The 24,388-nt window shown below is 41.7% G+C and overlaps 1 pseudogene; it reads left to right on the forward strand.

Annotated features, from left to right (window-relative positions):
• Nucleotides 1-23,978, forward strand: part of LOC145395802 (uncharacterized) — a 47,724-nt pseudogene extending 23,746 nt beyond the window's left edge.
• The last annotated feature ends 410 nt before the right edge of the window (nucleotides 23,979-24,388 follow it).

Genomic DNA, 24,388 nt, shown 5'->3' on the forward strand with positions numbered 1-24,388 from the left:
ACTATATAACACATATATGTCTGCAGTCATTATCCATAAGTTTCCTTCAGTAATAGTAGTTTATTGTCACTGTAGGTATTCAATTTCTCTTTCAGTAAAATACATGGCATTCACTTTCTCATCGTGTATATTACGTTGAGAGCGAATCTGTCACTTTCACTTCCACTTTCATAACTCATAGTATTCATACATGCTAGAGTGAAACTTTCACTTTCATTCCTCCTAGTATATATTCTCTTATTCTTACATTACCACTCATTTACATTTCTATTTACATTCTCTATTTTACTTACATTATATACATTTCTATTTTATTTACACTGTTATCCACTGTCACTTGCAGTAACTTATAAAACTATTTTCCACTGTTCACTTATATTTACATTCATTGCTCTCACTTGCTGTTTAAACATTATTTACATTTCCACTTGCACTGTTTTAGTCACCAGAAAGATCGTAGTCACTGTCCATCATTTTCATTGATAAATTAACCAGTTCACATTCCACAGCAGTCACTTAGACCTTTACCCCTTTCCACATGAGGTTTAGTAGGGGTAGATGTCACAGGGCCCTTTGCATGGGGCTAGAAAGTCGCGGAATTGGACAGGCGCAAATCCAACGTTGTTTCACCTTGAAAGATGACAGTAAACTGAATGCTGTGGTGGCCTAGGAGGAGTACAATGCTGCCAATGTCAGCGTGGTGACAGCTGCTAATATATACGCTATGAAATGATTGGCAGGAAATCTAGACAATACATAATAAATTAGGTAGTTCCAGGTGGATGTAAATATCACTTAGGCTTCTCCCTTCCTTTCTTACATATATTTTTATTACGAGAATAGATTATATGGCATATTTCAAGGGGAAATAACCAGGGAAAATTAGCGAACGAGTGCACATGAGGTGTTGTCAGGTGATAATTAGCCAATCCCAGGTGTTTGGCACTATCACTTACCTTATTTCTTTTTTGTATATATTATTTGCTATAAGAATAGGGCATAGGGTTTATTTCAATGGATGAAATCAGTGGAAAATTCCGGGGAAGATTTACTTAGCTCAGCGCGGCTGGGCAGGCGAGAGGACAGGGTAATGGAGGGGCGGTAGGGAGAGGAGTTAAGAACGGAGAGAAATGGCTAAATTGTCAAAAATGGAGGGGAGTACAGATAAGATTAGGAGTGCTGACTAGTGTTGGACATTGGCAGTACTGATAGATGATACAAGCCACCACTTGAAAGCCAGGGCGAATTCAAAATAACACAGAATCACAAAAGTGACACCCCGCGGTATGATCCCTCGCTCCCAAGTGTCAAGAAAGTGATGCCCCGTGGTTACGGGGTTAATGGATACATTATTAACCAGGAAATGTAGTCCTTGGATTGCTAAAATCTCTGACGACCCCTGTAGTTTACTGGTTAAACCTACATTATTAACTAGGAAACGTGTTAGTCCCTGGATTGCTCAAATCTCTCAGAATGTGCAGTTTACTGGTTAAAAATAACTCTACACTTACGATTAATATTGGCAAGCTGAGAATCCCTATGCAATGGCAGACAGGTCACATTTTAACACCCAACATGGGAGTGAACGCTCATGAGGATAATGTGCATTCTCCGGGAATCCTCAGAGAGGCCCACAGTTCGAGATGCTCCACAAGGTAATTCAGACACAGCCTCGGATTGCCCCTGCGGGGTCTCAAACTTTCCCCTTAACCTACGGTACACATGTATAAACAGGTCCTGGACATAATGTGTCCTGTGGGACCAACAGGTGAGATGTCAGGTCTTACTGGTACACTGTTAACTGGGAACCATGTTGTCCTTGGATTGCATAAATCTCTGAGGATGCCTGTCTTACAGAACCCAGCAAACAACAGTTGCCCTTGTTAGTCATCAGTTAGCAGGCGAGACATCAGGTCTGCACCTACATTGTCACTGCCCTCTCTTTCAAGTGGTTCACATATTATGGGCAAGGATTCCAATGGTGCAGGACTGACACGTCCCTGATTAGTGGTACATTGACACACATTGCAGGAATGCATGAATCTATCTATTTCCTGTCCCATCCCTGGCAAGAAAAAGTCAGCACAGATACGGCCTTGGGTTTTCCTTTTGCCCATGTGACCTCCTGAGGTTGAAGAATGACCCCATTCTAATATTGCTTGGCGGTACTTAGCAAGAACAACAAACTGCAGTCGAACCTTGCCCTGGGGTGTTCGTGACTCACGGTAGAGCCGTCCTTGTTTACGAAGGAACCTGCCTTGACCTCCCTGTGAATACTTGATCACTCTACCCTTTTGTTTCTTCCGCACAGCAGCAAGTGTAGGGTCAGAATGTTGTTCTTGAACAACATCTTCACTACAAATCAGATCTTGCGGTGATGCAATGGTCACTGGGGTGACATAGTTCGGAGCCTTGGCCATGGCTTGTGTTATTGCAGCCGAAGTCTGAGTAGTGTCATCTGTAGTGCAACTATACTTGGCACCAGTTATGTTGCCTATTATTTGGTCAAACAAAGGTTCTGGCAAGTGTCGTACCCGTGTAAAATGGAGATGTCACATGGATACGTGCCTCAGGGAACAATATCACTGATCCATCAATAAGCTGAGCTTGGACCTGTCGACCTGTGTACTCCTCAAGCTGAATAGACTCTGCCTGACAGAGCAACCTGAGGAACCATTGTCTCTCAGGACCTTCACAGGAATGCCTCCCACAAATCCTGGCTGAACAAGGAAGGCACTGTTGCCTGTGGGAGGGCCTGTGGAGGAAGTGGTAAGCCATTGATAAGGCTGCTGAACGAACGATGCAGCAAATGTGGTGCCCTGAGAACTAGATGCCTGAGGGTTCATGCTCACCATCTGAGAAGCTGGAGCATTGACCATGTGTGATGGAGAGTTTACTGTCACTGGGAGACTAGTGAACTGTGGAGAAGTACCTGTACTGGTGGGGGCGGCACCACTGTGCGCTTGTTGTGGAATGAAGGCAGCATTTGCATCCTGCCTCTGATACACTAAAGTCGACTGTCATGACTCAGGGTTACGTGGTTTGTCCTTGCTCTGCTGCTGCTTGAAATACCGGTACTGCTGCTGGTTAGGGTTCTGTTTGTTGCACCACTTTCACTCAGGTTTCTGGGTAGTTTGCCCCTGGTCCTTCTTCTGCAGTTTGTTTGGACCTTGGCCATTATTCTGAGAACAGCCTAGATGCTGGGGTTCAGTCTGAGATGGTTTCCCAGATTTGTTGGCTTTCCTTTTCCAGGTGTGTTCCTTACGAGTCTGGTACCCGTACACAGTGAAGAATGCATCAGCCTTCTCCACCATTTGGCTGGCATTCCTTACCTGGCAGATCTTAAGCTGAGCCATAAGCTCAGCAGGCCACGACTTTTCTAACTTCATGCACAGCATAAGGTCAATTATCCCCTCTCACATAGGAGGGGTTTCATCTTTCTCCATCGACTCATCTAAGTAAGCAGTAAGTCGATCAAGAAACTGAACAGCAGTCTCCTTTTCTTGTAGACATGCCCTCATACACTGACTCCTGGTGTCATCAACTGTGAGACCATACACTTTGATGAGTGCGGCCTTCATTATCTAATACGTGAGATTGTCTCCACGAATTCTATGTAGAATATCGAGGGCAGGACCCTCAAACAAGCTAAGAAACTGGAGCCACTTAGTTGCCTCATCCAGCTGGTACAGCTGCGCCATGTCTTCAAGACGAGCTATGAATGGCTCAATTTGCTCACCTTCCTTGTACAAAGGAAGCTTGAGGTGCGGGGTTGCCAGAACATGTTCAGGGAGAGCGCTCGTGGAGCTTGGGTTAGCTGCACCAGATGTCTCTGAAGCCAAGGAGTCTCGTTTGAGCTTCAGCATCTCAAGTTCATGATTCTCACGTGCCTCGCGCTCGGCGCGTTCGTGTTCTCATTCTTTCTTTTGTTGTTCTCGCTCATATTCACGTTCTCTCTCGTTGTTCTTGCTCGTATTCGCGTTTTCTCGCGTTGTTCGCATTGTTTTTGCTCGTGTTCACGTTCTCTCTCGCATTCCTCATGCTGAATTCTACACTCTTCATGGGCATCATTCTCACGCTGCTGCTCGTAACTAAATCGTGAGAGCACATATTCTTTAATTTGTTGGGGATCGGCAAGCCCCATATCTTTGGCTTCTTGTACACATATATATCAGTAGCTATTATGCTAGCTCAATTAAGGCTGCATAGACTAAAGACTGAGTAATGACTGCTGTTCCTCAGAGAAATACTAATAATCAAAAGTAAAGAATATGAGCACTGGCTGGTGGTGACCAGTTTTATCTAGTTAAAGTGATAAAGAAAATAAGAAGAAAAAATGCAACTGACTGGGAAAACTATTACGTAAATTTAATAGAGATCAATTAATAACCACCAGTAAGACAGTCCCTATAGACTTTAACAAGTACTTAGGTTTGAGTGAGTGAGTATTATTTCGTTAATAACTTTACAACTAGAAGTTAATATCCTGGAATGAGGTCGCCAGATGTCACGGGGGGATGTGAATTTAAGAATTAAGAATGCTAAATGTTACTTGAAAGTAGAGACAAGGAATTGACTTGTGAATATCAAGTAGTAAGTTTTACTTTATGCCTGCTTACTTAGCCAATTCTCTAAGGACGAGAAAATATAAAGTTTTTCAACAGTACACAGCAGAGACTAATTACTCATGAGTGCTGTTTGTTAGTTCTGCTAGGCTCTCGAGATAGTGACTCCACCCGACAGTCAATAACTAATGCTAATAATAATAGACAGGTTCTTGCCGGTGCTGGAGACGTTGCTCTCAACGCTGGGCACAAACAATCCCATCCTTGAGGTGACCCAAAGCTGACTAAGTTCAAATGAGGAAAAGAGGTAGGAGCTGGCCGTGTTTGCCGGAAGTAAGCGTGGCCTAACTTCAATGGTCAACGAAGAGAGGGCAAACAATATAGACACGCAATAAATCACTCAATGAAAGCACTAATGTCGTGCATCAGAATGGTCATTTATGTGACAAATGTTCTGAAGACCATCCCTATCGAAGTGCATACAGGGATGGTTGAAGTGAGTAATGCCCACTGGGAATTCCACTAGAGTTCGTGGTTTACCCACCAAAGTACAACGTCACAAATTTGTATAAATACACTTGCACGAATTCTTGACACACTGGATCAAGAACTGATCGCCACTGTCAAGCACTTCTACCACAAGCAACTACACGACTACCTACGCAGGAAGACTGACACACAAGAGATGCTTTATGCGCTACAAGAAGATCACGATGAAGACCTCGATGAGGCAGGTGCTCCCGTATCATCTCCGCCAGTAGCTGTATCCCGCTCTGCCACACCTGACATGACTGTTGAGGCATTTTGCAGTCGTTTCATAGTGAAGGATGCAGTTAACTTTCTCCTACAAGCATGGCACCAGATTACACCTGCAACGGTCAACCATGCGTGGCAACTGCTCGTGCCTCACTTATGCCCGGAGCATGAGATGGCCATTCAAGCACTGGCCAAGGTTGTGGCAGCAACACTGACAGCAGTGCAAGCTGTACCAGGTTTCCAGGAAGTTACGTCGGTGGACAAAAGACAAGTGCACAATGCTACTGAGGAACAGCCTCCCGAGGAAGTCTTGCAACGGATAGACGGGGCTGATGCACAGCCTGACACCAGGCAGAGTCAAGTTGAGGAGCCTAGTGTGTTGGAGGGCAGGACAGAGCTGTGTATGTCAAGAATAAGCAAGATCCATGCTGCCGTGAATAAGCTCAAGGAAAAGGTGACGGAACATGAAGTGAGCAGCGTAAGAATGGAGAAGGTTCTCAATGGTATAGACAAACTCTTCTGTTTCTACACAGACAGGTACAGGCAAGAAACAAACAGAAGACAGACACTAACAAGTTACACACAGCTGTCTCAAGTTAGTGACAGTGAGGAACCAGCAATATCGTCTGATCCTGTTTCTGTTGAGGATGAAGAGGATGCAATGTCAGATGTGTCAGCATTGGACTTCGAGGGGTTTATGGCCGAAGTGAGCGAGTTAGAGGCTCCTGGGGAAGGTGCTCAGGAGCAGACTGTGGAGGGAAGTGTTGGTGCGGCGGGAGGTGTGGCGGGGGGTGCGGCGCTGTAGATGTTGCCTTGCCTCGGAACCATTATTATTTAAGTCCATCGGGCCTCTTGTCTACTGTTGTTAAGGTGACTGTGAATATTTTTGTTATTGTAGCTAAATCTGCGGTACAATGTCTGAAAAATTTGATTATTATTTTGTCTCTAAGGGTCAAAAAAATGTCCAGGTATGAGGGGGTACCACCTATATGTAATTTTTCCAATAAAATTATGCATTCTCAGTGCGCAAATTCACACTGCGCAAGGTCGCAGACCGCCCAATCTCTCGCGCACTGTGCAAGCGAACTGTGTGTGTATATATATATATATATATATATATATATATATATATATATATAGAGATATATATATATATATATATATATATATATATATAGATAGATAGATCGATAGATAGATATACTGTATATAGGTGGGGGCACTCACCATCCACTCACTCGATGTAGTGCTGCTCTCAGGTGTCTGCCATTTCCTCTCCATCCTTCATTCCTTCCTTTCTCTTCTGTCTTTCTTTCCTTCATTCTATCCTTGTCCTTCTGCCTACAGGTGACTTTACACTTCCTCTTCTGCCTTTCTTTCCTTCATTCTTTCCTCTTCCTTCACCCTGTGGGTGACTCTACACTGAGTGACACCAAATGGTTTCCTGTAAACCAGGAAAGCATTTACTATGCTGGGTGGTAACCATATAACCAGATTTGTGTGCTTGGTGGTTTTAGTGGGTAATTATTGCGCACCAATCGGATTGACCCAGTGAAAGTTTATATCCAAGGGATGGTTGGGGTTGATTACTCATGTAATACCGCTCAGGGATGAGTGAGTCTGATCTCTCTCATCTTAAATGTCGGGACCAACTGCCTAGCCCCGGGCTCCTACGCTCCTCATAGGGCAGTGTAGGATTGGATGATGAATGGATGGATGGATATATGTATCTCTCTCTCTCTCTCTCTCTCTCTCTCTCTCTCTCTCTATATATATATATATATATATATATATTTCCATCCATCCATCATCCAACACTTGATTGCTCATAGAGGAGCGTAGAAGCCCAGGGCTAGGCATTTGGTCTCGAAATTTAAGATGCGAGTGACCAGCCTCACTCATCCCTGAGTGGCATTACATGAGCAATCAACCCAAACGACCCCTTGGATATAAACCTTCTGCTCAATCCGACTGGAGCGCAATAATTACCCACTAAACCACTAGGTCCCAAAATTTGGTTATATGGTTACCAGCCAGCATAGTATATGGTTTCCTGGTGTACAGGAAACCATTTGGCTTGTCACTCAGTGTACTGTAGAGTCACCCAGAGGCAGAAGGAAAAGGAAAGAATGAAGGAAAGAAAGACAGAAGAGAGAGGGTAAAGTCACCCGTAGGCAGAAGGACAAGGAAAGAATGAACGATAGAAAGACAGAAGAGGATAGCAGGAAAGAAGGATGGACGAGAGGAAAGGGCAGATACCCAAGAGCAGCAATACATCGAGTGAGTGGATGGTGAGCGTCCCCACCTATATATATATATATATATATATATATATATATATTGTGATGAAGAAGGAACCAAAGGCCATGACACGCAATAACAGTTCCCTCCAAGAGAAAAACAATATACAAGAGAGAGCCACATTCAAGATCCATTCATTTCGAGATGCCTGGACACACTGCGTTTGAAAGACTGGAGATCATAGGCAGCAGGAAATACAGACAGAGGGAGACAGTTCCAGAGTTGACCTGTTGCATAAATGAAGGACTGGGAGTAACGGTTAACTCTTGCATTAGAGAGTTGAACAGAAATGGGATGAGAGTTTGCTGCTAGACGGGTGCTACGCGCCCGTCGTAGAGGTGGAGGAATGCATGCAGACAGTTCAGAAGAGCAGTGACCAATAAAGTAGCGATAGAAAAGAGATAAAGATGCAACAGTGCGGTGAAGAGACAGAGCTTGAAGGGAGTCAGTAAGAGGAGGAGAGTTAATGAGACTAAAAGCCTTTGACTTCACCCTATTGAGAAATGGTGTATGTGGGGAGCCTCCCCACACATGAGAGCTGTACTCCACTCAGGGGTGGATAAAACCTCTATATAGAGTCAACATTTGTGTAGAGGTAAAGAAAGAATGGAGTCGGCTTAACACACCCAATCTCTTGGAAGCAGAATTTACAAGAGATGTAATATGATCTTTCCAAGATAAGTCCAGAGTAAATGAAACCCAAAGCATGTTCAAGGATGATGCAGGATTCAGCTGAATATCATTAAACATTAGTGGGTATACCTGTGGAAGATTTTGACGGGTTAATAGGTGCAAGAACTGAGTCTTAGATGTATTAAAAACAACAAGATTATTTTTACCCCAGTCAGAGATGCGAGCCAAGTCAGACATTAGGTGTGCCATTGCCTCATCCTTTGTTTGTTGAAGTAACTGCTGAGATGGGCGTTGCGGGAACCAAATGGAAAGGTTAAGGGTGGAGTCATCAGCGTATGAGTGGATAGGGTTAGACGTATAGCTTAGAAAGTCATTGATGAATAAAAGGAAGAGAGTTGGTGATAGGACAGAGCCCTGAGGAACACCACTGTTGATAGATCTAGGAGAAGAAGGATGGCCGTCTACAACAGTGGCTATAGAACGACCAGAAAGGAAGCTAGCAATGAAGGCACAGATAGAAGGATAGAAACAGTAGGAGGGCAGTTTAGTAATTAAAGATTTATGCCAGACTCGAACGAAAGCCTTTGAGATGTCAAGTGCAATGGCAAAGCTTTCGCCAAAGTCCCGAAAGGAGGATGACCAGGAGTCTGAACGGTAGGTGAGAAGATCGCCAGTGGAGCATCTCTGACAGAACCCGTACCGACGATCAGAAAGAAGGTTGTGATAGGAAAGATGCCTTAAAATTTTTCTATTGAGAATTGACTCAAAAACTTTTGAAATACACGATGTTAAAGCAATTGGACGATAGTTCGAGGGTTGGGAGTGGTCACCGTTCTTTGGGACTGGCTGAATGAGAGCAAATTTCCAGCAAGAAGGAAAGGTACTTGTTGACAGACAAAGGCGAAAGAGTTTGCCTAGGCAGGGTGTAAGCACAGAAGCACAGTTCTTGAGAACAACAGGAGGGACTCCATGAGGCCCGTATGCCTTTTTAGTACTGAGGCCAGTGATGGCAGAAAATACTTCAGCTGAAGACATTTTAATGTCAGCCATGAGGAAGTCAGAGGCAGGAAGTGATGGAGGAACAGCACCGGAATCGTGTAAGGTGGAATTGGACGAGAAAGTCTGTGCAAAGAGATCTCCTCTATCAGTAGAAGAAATAGCTACAGAACCATCAGAGTAGAAAAGAGGAGGGAAGGATGATGAGGTAAAGTTGTTAGAAAGGTTTTTGGCAAGGTGCCAGAAGGAGCGGGAAGAATTCGAGTTGGAGAGTATATATATATATATATATATATATATATGGAGCCTCTGTGGTACAGTGGCAGAGTGTGCGTTTCACACGCTGGTGAGCGGGGGTTTTGCCTCCCACCAGAGTTGTAAAAACTTTGGGAAGCGTTCACCAAGCCACTTGCTACTTTAGCGGACACAAGGGGTGCTGTGGTTGAACCAGTGTCGCATACTAGTATGCTTACACCCAATCGGCTTAAGGCGGGCCGATTACACTTGGTTCACAGACTACACACACATCCAAAGCCACTACAACACTACAATCACACTCACAAGCACTTCTGACCCTACATACAGTCTCTACCAGAAAGCCTAAGCCACTAGGTAGAGATACACTGGCAGTATCGTCCCTGCTTCGGTAGGGATAGGCCAGTCCTGCAATGGACCTCAACGGCTGATGATGATGATGATGATGATGATATATATATATATATATATATATATATATATATATATATATATATATATATATATAGGTAGGTGGGGGCGCTCACCATCCACTCAGTCAATGTAGTGCTGCTCTCGTGTGTGTGCCCAGTCCTCTCCTCCATCCTTCTTTCCTTCCATCTTCTTCTATCTTTCTTTTCTTCATTCTTTCCTCGTCCTTCTGCCTATGGGTGAGTTTTCACTCCCTCTTCAGTCTTTCATTCATTCATTCTTTCCTCTTCCTTCTACCTATGGGTGACTCTACACTGAGTGACAAGCCAAATGGTTTCCTGTACACCAGGAAACCATTTACTAAGCTGGGTGGTACCCATATAACACAAATTTTGGCACCTGGTGATTTAGTGGGTAATTATTGTGCTCCAGTCGAATTGAACCGGTGAAGGTTTATATCCAAGGGGTGGTTGGGGTTTATTTTTCTTTCTTTCTTTTTTTTTTTTTTTGTCCGACTCTGGGGAAAGGCTTCATGGCCTATATCTCGGGGGCAGTAGCCTATCCCAAGGCCCAGTAGTCCTCCTACACCTCCACATGTCACCACTATATATATATATATATATATATATATATATATATATATATATATATATATATATATATATATATATATATATGTAGAATATGTCTCTCTCTCTCTCTCTTTGCATTTATTTATTCATATTATGTAGAGAGAGAGAGAGAGAGAGAGAGGTCAAATTTGTTGTAGTCGGGATGATGGTCGTGGATAAATGATCCGTTGCTGGAACTGGCCCATGAAGTAATAGTTTTTTTGGGGTAATGAGGCTCAAATGTGAATATAAGTCTATAAAATACTAACCCTTCCTTAGTCGTCCGGGGTATTCAAACCTGGTTAGTCCGGTGGGGTGTTACAACACCCCAATACAAAAATACATGTAGTGTTACTAACATGTATATAATCATACCGCTACTTCAGCATATCTCTGCAATTACTAACGAAAAATTTTAATGCCCAGTAGGTGGTGTTTTTTAGTATATAATAATAATAAAATACAATAAATTATAATATCAGTAAAAAAATAACAAATGGACTCTTATCTCATTTGTCAGGTAAACACGTACAGGAAAATACATTTTATGAATTTTAAAATCAGTATAATGATAAACAATATGCAAAATTAAGATAATAAAACCAATCTATATCACAATATGATTTAAATGGTTAGTTTGATGGGGTGACTGGAAACCCCGGGGTGAGGGGAAAGAAGTGCCCTTCTCTCACTACATCACAGGCAGGACTTAACCCATCCACATGCTCCATCCCCTCACTGAATCAGGAGAGTACTGGAACGGAGAGAAATATTCGAATCACCGGCTAGGAAATATGAGCTTTAAAAAAAAAAAATTGGGGTCCAAAACACCCCACCTTTGTAAGAAAGGGTTGAAGATAGATCCCGGTGGCAAATGACTTTTATTAAGGCTTTCCACACCCAGTGGAAAGTTTTATGTTTCTAGTGATTATTATTTTTTTATCACTTTAGTAGAAAGTCGATATTTCAAAGGCTATTTGGCCAAGAGTCTTCTAACTTGGTCAGCTTAGAAAGCTGTCTACTTCTGGCCAAAAACGGCTGCAATCCGTCAACTGGCTTTCCTTATGCCCCGAACATAGAAAAGTGTTTCAGCCATCCTACCTCAAGAACCGCTTAAGCTAGGAAGCTAAAATTTTAATGAAACATGGACTGAAGGCAGACACAGTGCAGAAAGAAATATGGTGCTACTTGGTTGATTATTCTCTGAGATCAACTGGGGTAAAAAAAAAAAAAAAAAAAAAAAAAAAAAACTTTTTCCTATATTCAGCATGTCACCTAATTTTCCATGAAGGATTAAATCTACAGCCACAAAACATGGTCGACAAGAAGACTATAATGTCTAAGTTGACATGCACAATATCAGTGACCTTGACTTCAAGGTCCTTTTATAGCTCGGCTTCCAGTAGATAATGCCTATGGGAAGTTTTTCCTTATCAAAATTTTCCTTGGACAATTTTGCCATGCTCTAGGTATTATTATTAATATCATTATTATTATTATTATTATTATTATTATTATTATTATTATTATCATTAATTATTATTATTATTTATTATCATTATTATTATTATTAGAATTGTATTAGTATTAATATTACTATTACCATTACTATCATTTTATGGGAAGGAAATTCATCTATGGGAATATAGATCTCTTGTGGAATCTTAATAACTTGAGGAATTTCACCCAAGAATGAAGAAAACTCCATTCAGGAAAAGGTAAATGTGGAATAGAATGTCTCCACAGATCAGAAATAGTTCCATGTAGTAAACAGGTCATGAACTGAAATAATTCCATGACCAAAATTAGTCCATAGATTGATCTGGTATAATGAAAACATAAGTTCAGGGGGAGGTATAAGTACAAGGTAGAAAATGGGTTAGTGGCAAAAAATAGGTCTGGGTAACTGGCAGATAATTCGGGCATAAGGGAAAAAAAAGGTCCTTAGGAAACAGGCCACTGGGAGAAAAGGATCCAATGAACAGGTTCATAAGGGAAATTAGGTACGTGTTGGTTGAGTCCGAGAATTTATAGTGTGAGACCGACACATATGTGGATGAAATTTACTTGCTTATGATGGAAGAATCACCCAATATGCATACAGGTATATGTGTGCACTGAATGTGTGTGCCTATTTTAAGCAACTGTACCTGCAAGAGGTGTAAGCAGTGAGCTACTTTCATCACATGTGGCGTCAAAGAAGATGACCAGCAGCAGACTAAGCCTCATCATCCTTAGGGCCAATATCTGTAAGGGCAGTCAGCCTTTAAGCAATGTGGAAAGTTCATGTATCTGTCATGCAATACTCCATTCCTCATCAGTGGATAGGGGTCTGGAGCCAAGGTACTATGTACAGGCATTTAAGGCAAGGGTGACAAAACACGAAAAGCCCGAGAGGCATCGTATTAGCAATGATCCCGAAACAACCCTCAGACTGAAACCATTATGGTTCTTGTCCAAAACCCAATAGGCCAGAAAGAGTCGATTTGGTTAAATGGTTACCATCCATCATGGCAGAGATTTCACTAGATTAGAAGAAACTATTTGGCTTGTCACTCAGGTAGGGTCACCAGAAAGATGCATTATATATGGGAAATGGATGGTGGCCACGCCCACCTACCATATAGTTTGTAAAAAGTATACCGGTATATCAGATTGGAAAGGTAATAAGGAACATTTCCAAGGGTCCCCAATTGTATATTAGTGTACGGGTGTTGTATCTTAAGTAAAGGTTCATATCCATTTAATGCACTTGTATAATAAATTAATAATTGCTTTTACTTCTAGTTGCTGTCATTTATATAAATACTGGCTTTGAAACCGAAGACGAAATCCCTACTTATGCCAAGGAGGATGTTCACCAAAACATTGACAAGACCAACAAAAACGAGTACAATCCCCTCCATACTCCTACCCTCTTATCCCATCTCTTCCCTTCGCTTGCTAAACGCAAGTATTGGCAAGACAAATCATTGTCATAACACCAGATCAGCTTTGGGGAGGATGTGAAGTGGGATGGGTATTCATGGTAAACGCGAACACCCCACTCGCCCCTGACATAAATAGACTTTTCACATTCATCTTCAAAGCTGGTGTTATGACAAGGTTGGGGAGTTTGCGTTTAGTTAGCTCCAAACCAAAAGGATAGAAAGAGGTAATAAAACAACACAGTTTCTTTTTTTGTAAGTTGAATGCTTGACAGGAACATATACACTGAGGATCTCTGACTGTGGCTCGCAGGCTAGGTATTATAGCACTGGACATTTCATCTGACACGTCCACTTTAATTTTTTTTTCACTGTTTTCCTTTTTTTTTATGTGGGCAACGTGTGTAAAAGATAGGTTTTTCAGTGCCTGATTTGATACGAGGCATGTGCATGGTAAAGGGTCCTAGGACCAAGTCATCACATTGATGGATCGCATAGCACACAAGAGACATCCAGCTGGCACACATTAATTTTCACCTTTTCACATTATATCACCCATATTTTGTTTTGATTTTTTCACTATCATTCGCTTGCACTGATTTATTTTTTTCTTTGTCTTTAAGATCATAGAGAGTATCAGGGAGGTGCACTGCACTACCTCTGATCATGAATGGACGCCTACTGCCCTGTTCACTCAGTGGTGGGTTGGAGCACATTGCGCTGGCGTTTCCTACTTGGTATGGAGTAGGATGACAGCGCAAGTGTGAGCATCACTTCTGTGAGGGTATGGAGTGCAGTGTTATTTTTCTTGGTTATTGTATGGGAAGAAGCTTACTGCTATGCATGGGGCATCCCCCAGCGGGTGATCTATGTATGTTATGATGAAGGACGTCACTGAACTTCACCGGCTACTTCTCTGTGCAAGTGAGAGTGCGTGTGTGTATGGAGAAATGCCAGGGATGCCGCTATTCCCCGAAGACCGTGTGATCCCGGATCACTTACCAAGGCTGCTTCTGCTGTATATTATGGGTTTTAGTAGACTTTACTAGTACACTCTTTGCTAAGCACTGAGTGCCCTCACTGAATAAGGGGACACCCGAATCTGCACAGAACAATGTCTATCTCAAGTCTACACCTATTGAAACTTCCGGGCACCGCTTAAGCACTGCTACTGGGCATAGATGATGGTGGACAGTACGTATCCTACAGGCTGGGATTGTGAGAGGGGCAAACCTGAAGTCTTCTTTCTCGTTTTTTGGGAGCGTCCTTGGAGATGGCACTAGCGATACCGCCAATCCATCCTGTGCAAAGATAGTGCATGCTGGAAACAGTGTATAAATTAAAGACAGTCCCCGCCCTGCCTTTCGTCTGCACCAAATTCGATGAAAACTAGAAAGCGCTCACAGAGCACATACTCTCGCTAATGCCATTGGCATTTAAAAGGATCTAGATCCGGATCCGCCCCCAAATTTTTAATCAGTTCTTTCTTGATCCATGTCCCGCCTTTCCACAAAATTTCACTGAAAATCATTGAGAACTTCTGGAGATATTGTGCGGGATACTCAGGATCCGGATCCGGATCCGCCCCTAATTCAACAATTTCTTCCTTGGCTAATGGCCCATCCTTTCACTAAATTTCATCAAAATCCGTTCACAAGTTTTAGAGTAATCCTGGATCCAGATCCGTGGATATAGGATCCGGATACGACCCCAAATTTAATCAATTTTTTCTTGGTCGTTGGCGCACCTTTCCACAAAAATTCATTGAAATTCATTGAGAACTTTTGGAGAATTTTGTACGGGATATTCTGGATTTGGTTAATGGCATATTAAGTTTAAAAGAATTTCGGATAAAAGAGACTACACTGTATTTATATCTATTGGTCCCCACGACCTATTTTAGCCCATATTAACCCTTATCCACCATTGTCCACTCCTACTGATGGGGAATTTCTGAGATTTTGGGAAAAATACCCTTATTTCAAACCCTGATAGCTTCCAAATTATTATAACTAGAGAAGAAAGTAAATATACATAAGACTCTTCAACTCTTCCTCTTTCAAATGAAATTATCTCAAAGTCTGCAGGTGGTCCCGTCAATGAAGAAGGATACGTTAAAGATGACTGTCTTTCCGTGTTTTGACGGGCTAATCCAGGTGCGCACCTCAGCCAGTGACCTTGGACTCGCTGGCTAGCACTGGCAGCTCTGACTGGAGTGGTGATTGTAACACCGTCCAGCCTCTCGGAATATTCCAGTCTTTCAACTTTTCCTTATTTACCATCGTAAGGATGAGTCATTACCCTGTCCATGTGGCTCCCCATAGTTCTTTCCGGGCTTTTCATAGTGCCATTATGCCCCGTAGATGTAGAGGAAGTAGTGGTGGGCAGGGTTCCAATAATAAGCTAAACAGTTAATAACGAAGCTAACTTTGTTGTTAACTGATTATCGTATTCGCTAACTTAAAAAATCATTATCGAACTAATTAGCTTCCGTTAAATATACTTCAGCTAAATTTATTTCTGCTAATTAGCTTCAGCTAATCAGCTAACATCGAGTCCGCTAACGATACTGACGAGTCTACATCCAATACAAGCCATTCTCACTTTGGTTTATTTGTGATGAATAGTAGAATCTTAAAATAATAATAATAATAATAATAATAATGATAGTAATAATAAAATAATACTAATAATCCCACACAGAGGCACATTTATAATTACAGTCCCTGCTTAGATTGCGCGCGGATTAGTGTGAAGGTAAACAGTGTTTACCCTGTGTTGACTAAACGCGTGTATTCAAGTTGCAACCAGAAGTCAGTCCGTCACTCCTGTGTCAGTGTCATTTACAGCGCCTACCAGATTTTGATATGGAAAGAGATTTAAGTGAGGACATAACTGTGCTTTACCCTGATGATCCTGGGTCTGCTGAGGAGACTCCAGCATCTGTTTTTAGGACGGAGGAAACTGACTCAGGCTGAGGGCCAGGCCGGCCAGCCATGCCATCTCAACCCTCATCCATGGCCCCAGCTAAGTCAATAATTTCTATATCTGCCAGAGGGTGAGAACGAGAAGAGCACCGGCAGCTTGAGCTTCAGGAATGTAACACCCAAAATACACATTTATGTAGACAACTTTAACAGCCTACAGGGTGCCGTATTAAATTTAAAACGTTTGTTTGGGATTTAGGATGAAGGGAAAACATTTTCATTTATTAACATGTCAGTTTACAAAAATATATATGTCTCCTAAATTACTTTCCATTAATTACTCCATTACCGTAACTGTTGTGAACTAGAAATTTAGGGATAGCCTACATCAGTGGTTGTTAACATTTTTAGTACCATGCCCCCTCTAAGAATTGATCCTTCCCTGCACGCCCCCCCTGCATCAATTAATAAAATTCCCTCCAAGATTTTAAAGAAAAATGAAAAAAATATTAGTCTCTTTACTGATCATGAATTCCTTGGTTAAGAGAATAACAAATCTAAGTAGAAAAATTCCTGCTTTTTCCCAAGGGCTCACTCCCCCCCTCGAAATTACTGACACCTAACTAGGTGGGCATGCCGCCCAGGTTAAGAACCACTGGCCTACATTTTGAGACAGGTTTCTTCAGCCTCATGGTTTGGGACCCTGAATTATATGCATTGTTTTCTTTATATTTCTTATTTAGAAGGTATTTATTGAACTCTGATGGACTGGACATTCAGTATATGAAAATATATAATCTCAGAAAAAACATACAAAACTCTTTACAGGTGTGTTTTGTGCCAGCCCAAAACTACCATCATCAAGGGACATGTGACAAGCCTCCACAACTTGAAGTCCCATATTAAGAGGAGCCACCAGCCTCATAATTGCCAGTTTGAGGACAGGATCCAGGCAGGCTCTTCCTGAGGGAAACGCAGGCAATCCTTGGAAAGTAGCAGTGGCAGTAACATTTCTCCAACTACAAAGAGAATGTGCCAGCCCTCAATTTACGAGACATTTGGCCAAGTAGCTGCTGGCACTGCTGTCCTTCAATCTGTGGTTGACACCAAGATTGTGGATGCATCATCGGCAACATGTTGCCGCTGCATGTAGTCGAGTCCCCCACCTTTGTCAGCCTGATCAAGACACTGAACCCCAGGGAACTCGGACAGGCATAAGCAGCTGGAGGAATATCTTATCAGGTATGAATATTATTTAACGTATAGGTAATTCCATTTTTTTTTTTTTTATGATATATGTATATATTTTCTTTAAATTTCAAATCACATCTCATCAGTTAATTACAAGTGAGCAGACACTATGCCCTGTTTGTCACTATTGCACATATTTTAAATGTAGTGTATATATATATATATATATATATATATATATATATATATATATATATATATATATATATATATAATATATATATATATATATATATATATATATATATATATATATATATATATAAAGTTATGACAGTAATTCCATTAATGACAGACTTTGTAATGTTTATTAATACAAAATTTACTTCAGTTATTAATCAATCAATCAATCAATCAATCATTTCCTGTGGCACCCCACGGGATGCATAGGGCCTCAATGAACTTTCTCCACCAATATTTGTCTCTTGCCATCTCCTTCAGGTCCCACCAACACTCCTCTCCTGCTTCTTTTTTCATTGTCCTCAACCAGGTTTCCCTCGGCCTACCTCTACCTCTTCTTCCTCTAGCAGTCCACTCTGGCACATCCTGTATTAAACAACCTTCTTTTCTGTATATGTGCCCCAGCCACTTCCAGCGAGACAGTCTCACATATTCATTAACTGGTTCCACTCTCGTAATATCCCTTACTCTTTCATTTGTAACTCTGTCTTGCCACTTTACCCCAAGAATCCTTCTCAGTATTTTATTCTCAAATCCTAATACTTTCTGATCTGTTGCAATTGTACTGTACCATGACTCATGCCCGTAAATTAAAATTGGTCTAACCATGGACTTGTAAATTTTCACTTTAGTATGTACCGAAAGTATATTATTATTCCAAACAGATTTCAACATTCCAACAGCTCGCCAAGCCTGTCTAATCCTCTCCTCAATTTCATTGTTTAATGATCCATTAGATGATACAATCGTTCCCAGATATTTAAAGTTTTCTACATTCTTCACCACATTATTCCCAATTACACAATCGATTTGGTTCTCCACGTTCATATTAATAATTTCAGTCTTTCCACGATTTATTACCAATCCCACTTTTTCTCCTTCCTCCACCAGACAATCGAGCACCCTCTGCATCTCGTAAATACTTCCGCAAATCAGTACAATATCATCAGCATAGTCCAAATCCATCAGCTTCTTATTTTCTGTCCAGTTAATTCCTGCACCTGTTCTCCTTACAACCTTTTTCATAACATAATCCATAACCAAAACAAATAACAATGGCGAAAGAACTCCTCCTTGAATCACTCCTGACCTAACTTGAAATGGATCACTCAAAGAACCACCCACCATTACCTTACAAAAAGTACCTTCATGCAGGCTTCTAATAATATTTACAAACTTTTCTGGTATACCATAGAATCTCATAATTTTCAACATAGCTCCACGTGAAACACTATCAAACGCCTTTTCAAAATCCACAAAACACATGTTAAGTGGCATTTTCATCTCATTACCTTGTTGCATTAGCTGCCTTACAATAAAAATCTGATCATTACAACCTCGACCCTTTCTAAATCCCGCTTGTTCTTCTCTTAAAATTTTATCAATTACTGGCTCTATTCTGTTCAACAAGATTTTGGAAAAGACTTTTGCAACTACAGGTGTCAAAGTTATCCCCCTCCAATTGCCACACACACTTAAATCTCCCTTTTTTGGTATTTTTATAATCACTCCATTTTTCCATTCTTCTGAAATTCCACCATTATCCCAAGCCACATTAAAAAGTTTCAAAAGCGCATTCATCAACACGTCATTTTCCACCTTAAGCATTTCAGGGAATATTCCACCCTCACCTGGAGCCTTAAAATTCTTTAGCTCCTTTATAGATTTTGCTACCTCTTCCAAAGTTATATCCCCTGTTTCTATCTGCAAATCTCTCTCGGCTGGCAAAATGTCCTCTTCAGCTGGGATTGGTCTATTTAGAACAGATTCAAAGTGCTCTTTCCATCTTCCTTTTATATCCAAATCTTTAGTCATCAAATTACCATTTCTATCTCGTACAGGTATTTCCTTCCTTCTCCTTTCAGTCCCAGTTAACTCCTTTATGGCCTGATACGCTACTCTTGTGCTCTGACCGTCATTTTTACTTAATTTAATTTCTGTCTCTGTCGCCTTTTCATCATATAGTCTCCTCTTATCACGTCTAACGAGTCTTTTTACTTCAGAATGTAAACTCCAGTACTTTGCTCTAAGTACTTCAACTACCTGGCCATCAACATGTTGTTCTTCACTTCTTAACTTAGCCTCTTTCCTTTTCTGAATTACATTCCATGTTTCATCTGATATCCACTTTTTCCTTCTCGCTTTTCCCTTTTTCTTAATAGTAACCTTAGCACTCTCATGCAAAACCTCTTTTACCTCTCTCCACATTTGATTAATATCATTGTCTTCAGATTCCATCAAAGTCTGCAGGACTAGAAACCTGTTTCTACATTCGCACCGAAACTTTTCCCTCGTGCTCTCATCACTTCTCAGCTCATCAAAATCATAATTATTACCTCCTGTACAATTACCATTAACGTTTCTCTTAAGTTTTATTTTAATCTTTGACACAACAAGTTGATGATCACTACCTATATCTGCACCCCTCCTTACGCAAACATCTTGCAAATAACTTCTATGCCTTCTGCTAATTGCAATGTGGTCAATCTGGTTACAATATTTACCACATGGTGAAATCCAAGTAGTCTTATGTATTTTTCTATGATCAAAGATAGTTCCACCAATGATAAGGTCATTTGCCAAACAAAAGCTTGCAAGTCGCACCCCATTTTCGTTTCTTATACCAACACCCTCCTTACCCATACAATCTTCAAAGCCATCCCTACTACTGCCAACAATCGCATTAAAATCACCAATGCAAACTAACACATCATGTCTTGCCACTCTATTCACTACATCCTGCAGCTTTTCATAAAAGTCATCCTTCATTTCATCAGCAGCCTCATTTGTCGGAGCGTACCCTACAACCATACTGATATTACCATGGTCAGATTTTAAGCGAGCATAAAGCAAGCGCTCATTAATTGGTTCAAACTCACATAGTGCCTTGCAAGCATCTCTACTCAGTAGTAAGCCTACTCCTTGGTAATGATTTCCATCACTCCTACCAGAAACCAACGTAGTAATACCATCTTCCAAATTCATTTTATCAACTCCAAGCAACCTCGTTTCTGTAAGAGCACAAATATCCATCTTGTATTCCTTGAACATTGAAATAAGTTCTTCAATTTTACCAGCTTGATTGAGTGTTCGAACATTCCAGTTTCCTATTCTTAAAGTTCTTTTTGGATTTATGAACTTATTTCTACACCGTGGGATTCTTAGCACCCCCTGCCCACTTAAGGGCTGCACGGAACTGAGGGCCATTGCTTCGTCACCAGAGTTCATCAAGGTTTCTTAAGCAGTAAAATTTTTTCACCCTGGAGCCAATGCCAGTGACTCGCAGGAACCAGACAGTGGAGAGAGGAAATTAACTAAATGAAAGTAAAATGCAGAGGGTTTGGACAGACAAAGTACAAGGGAAAGAAAGAGAGCAAAAAGAATGTAGATAAAAGTGTCCCTTTTAGTCGCCTCTTACGACAAGCAGGGAATACTGGGGAAGTATTCCATCCCCCTTCCCCATGAAAAAAGATAGTTTTACAGACATTCTTTAATATAATACAGTACCGTATTTCAGCATCATTAGCTATTACTCAATCATTTATTTTTATTTATACAACATATCTTCTTACTCTTTACATTTTATAATTTTCAATTACAGGCTGCTGCGGGTTATCCCCTGGGTGGCAACTACAGCAGACTGTTGGTCGGCTCACAACAAATCCTATCTGGGAATGACGGTGCACAAGCTGGACCCCAAAACCCGCATGAGACAGTATGCAGTTCTGGCCTGCTTTCAGCTCAGAGGGCATCACACCTTTGATGTTCTCGTTGAGGCCATGGTGGACATCCACTACAAGTTTCACCTGCAGAACAAGGTGACCAGGACCACAATAGACAATGGCAGCAACTTTGTCAAGGCATTTTGTACAGTTTGGCACAGAAGCTGAACACTTGCCAGACATCCCTGAGCCTGCCATTGATATAGACATAGAACACATGGAGGATGAAGATCCCAATGCCGGGGCTGTGGATGAAGAGGTTGAAATAAAGAGCATCTCTATTCAGCCTTCCTTTGATGAGAAGCTTGACAAGGCAGAGTCGAGTGCCCACATCCTGCCAACGCATATGAGGTGTGCAGCCCACACCTTAAATTTGATACCCACCGTGGATGCTGATAAGGTACTTCTCAACATTCATTTCAAGACGGCCTACAGAAAAGCCATTTCAAAGGCACAGGCACTATGGAACCAGCACAGCCGCAGCACAGTGTCGGCAGACACCATTCTGGAAGAGTTAGAGAGGAGACTGGTGGTCCCCAGCAGTACCAGATGAAATTCCATCTATGACTCGATTGTTGTCCTCAATGGAATGTTGCTGAAGAAGAGACCAGCTGTTCACAAGGTGATGACGCAGCTAAAGCTGTCGACTTTCACTGATTCTGAGGTTGCCTTCCTAAAGGAATATGTGCACGTGATGTCCATTGTTGCCAGGGCTTTGGATACGATCCAGGGGAGAAACAGGCTTATCTCGGGAGCCTTCTCCCAACTATAGCAACCATTCTGATGATGCTGAATGAGGTTAAGTCCAATGACCTCCAGTACTGCAATCCTTTGGTAGATGCGATGATTTTAGGCATCACAAAAAGGTTTGGGCCTACCCTAGATGACCAGCATGCCAGCTGGCATCTGCTTTCCACCCCAAGTTTCGTCTGTTCTATCTGGAGAAATATGATCACACCCAAATCAACAAGGTAACCAGGGCTATGGAGGTTGCCGTGGAGGAAGCCCTGAGAGTCGGGGAGGATGGAGAGGCCAGCAGCAGCAGTACCAGCGATGGAGATGATGATAATTTCTTAACCCTTTAAACGCAGAGCGTCGCGTTTGCGACGCTCGTCGAAAAGGACATAACGATGGAGCGTCGCGTTTGCGATTCTAGTAAATTTTGAATAACCGCGGGCAAGCAGGCTCCAGCTGGTATTGTCTGTCAGTACCACCACCCTTTAGCTACAATTAGCATACTTTACCTTTGCACTACTGACCTCCGTTGTTGCCAAGTATCGCGTTTTTCCCCCCTCCCCCCCCTCACCACGGCCCGGCCAGCCTGGCTGTGATACATGGCAGCGCTCTGAGTGCTCAGAACTGTAAATCTGCGCTCTCCTCTCACAAGCAGTTTATGTTAATAGGAAACGCTTGTTTCCCCAGTTGTATCACTAGCTTTTTTTTCGCACTGTTTGCTCCTGTTTAGCGTCAGTTTTCCGCAGGCTTTCAAAGTGACATTATGGCGAGTTCTAGCTCTTCCGAGTCAGTGCAAGCGGCCGACAGGAACGAGAATAAAGTGACGGGCGTAAGGCAGAATAAAAAGCGCACCGCGGTGATCTTTTGGGAAGTAATATGATTGAAAATAATGTAGTATACATGTTTTTGGCTGTGAAAATGGAAATGTTTATTGAGTGACAGGAAGACCGCCGCCGCGCTGCATGTCGGCCGTACGCTCCATTGATTTTAGCCTTATTTTCAGTGCTTATTGTACAAATACGGATTCCAAACTACCTTTACGTTGTAGTATAAAGTTTACTGTGACAGAATGAGGCTGTGGTAGAGGGGAAACCGGGTTGCTGGAGGTGTGAAAGTGAAGATTTGGTTACCCAATTTTGCAAGTTTCCACAAGTCCTTGGGTAGTCCACGAAGGCTCAACACATGTCTCTGGAGAATGCTGAATGTAAGTACTATCTGCCAAACTAAGTATAATGTTCTAGGGTTAATCTCTGATTTTTGGCTAATATTTTCCTACAGGTACTCAGACTGCGATACAACCCCGCCACTCGGGGATGGTCGACTGTTCACGGCCGCGTTTAAAGGGTTAAAGAAAGTCTAGCAGCCACCTGAAAGAAGAGAGAGCCACAAGTCCCTGAAATCCTGGTCACAGATCTTAGTGAAAAGATGGTTGGAATCCCGCAGCTCCCGCTCAATGGATGTCGTCCTGACTGACGCAGCCTTCTTGGATGAGCAAGTGTTGATCGACCTGTTCGTGAAGTACAACACGCCTATCCCATCTAGCGCTGCAGTTGAACGCCTTTTCTCCATAGGCAAAGACATCTTGAGGGTCAAGAGAGCCAGCCTGTCAGATGCCAACTTTGAGAGGCTGATATTTATGAAGGGAAACCAGCATCATGTGGAGGCAATGAAGAAGTCCATGAAGGAGCAGAAAGAGAAGACAAAGTGAATGGCTGGATTAATAACAATAACTACAGGCATTGATGAGTCTGAATTGTTTGGTTCTTTGCAATTTATATTATAAATGCCTTGATCTTACTTTCTTGAATCCATGAATTGTGTAAATTTGAATAAATTCTTATTAATAATTATTTTTTGGGGAAGGTTTTCAGTTTTCATCAGTACTGGGAAGTCATGAACAAAGTTGTAACTCATGCTTAATAAAGATCTTACAAGCATTGATGAGTATGACTTGTTTGGCTCTTTGTTGCACTATAAAATATAAAAGTTTTGATCATCATCTGAAATATCTTATCTTGGCATGATTTACCTTTTTCTAAAGTTCTATGTCTAGGCTACAATATATTAAAACTTCAACTACCTAAGAGTTTTTCATTGAGGGTTTTAGAGCCAAATAAA

The sequence above is a fragment of the Coenobita brevimanus genome, chromosome 33, assembly GCF_032717465.1.
Source record: "Coenobita brevimanus isolate Jiangsu-jjx chromosome 33, ASM3271746v2, whole genome shotgun sequence".
In the NCBI taxonomy this organism is placed as follows: Eukaryota; Metazoa; Arthropoda; class Malacostraca; order Decapoda; family Coenobitidae; genus Coenobita; species Coenobita brevimanus.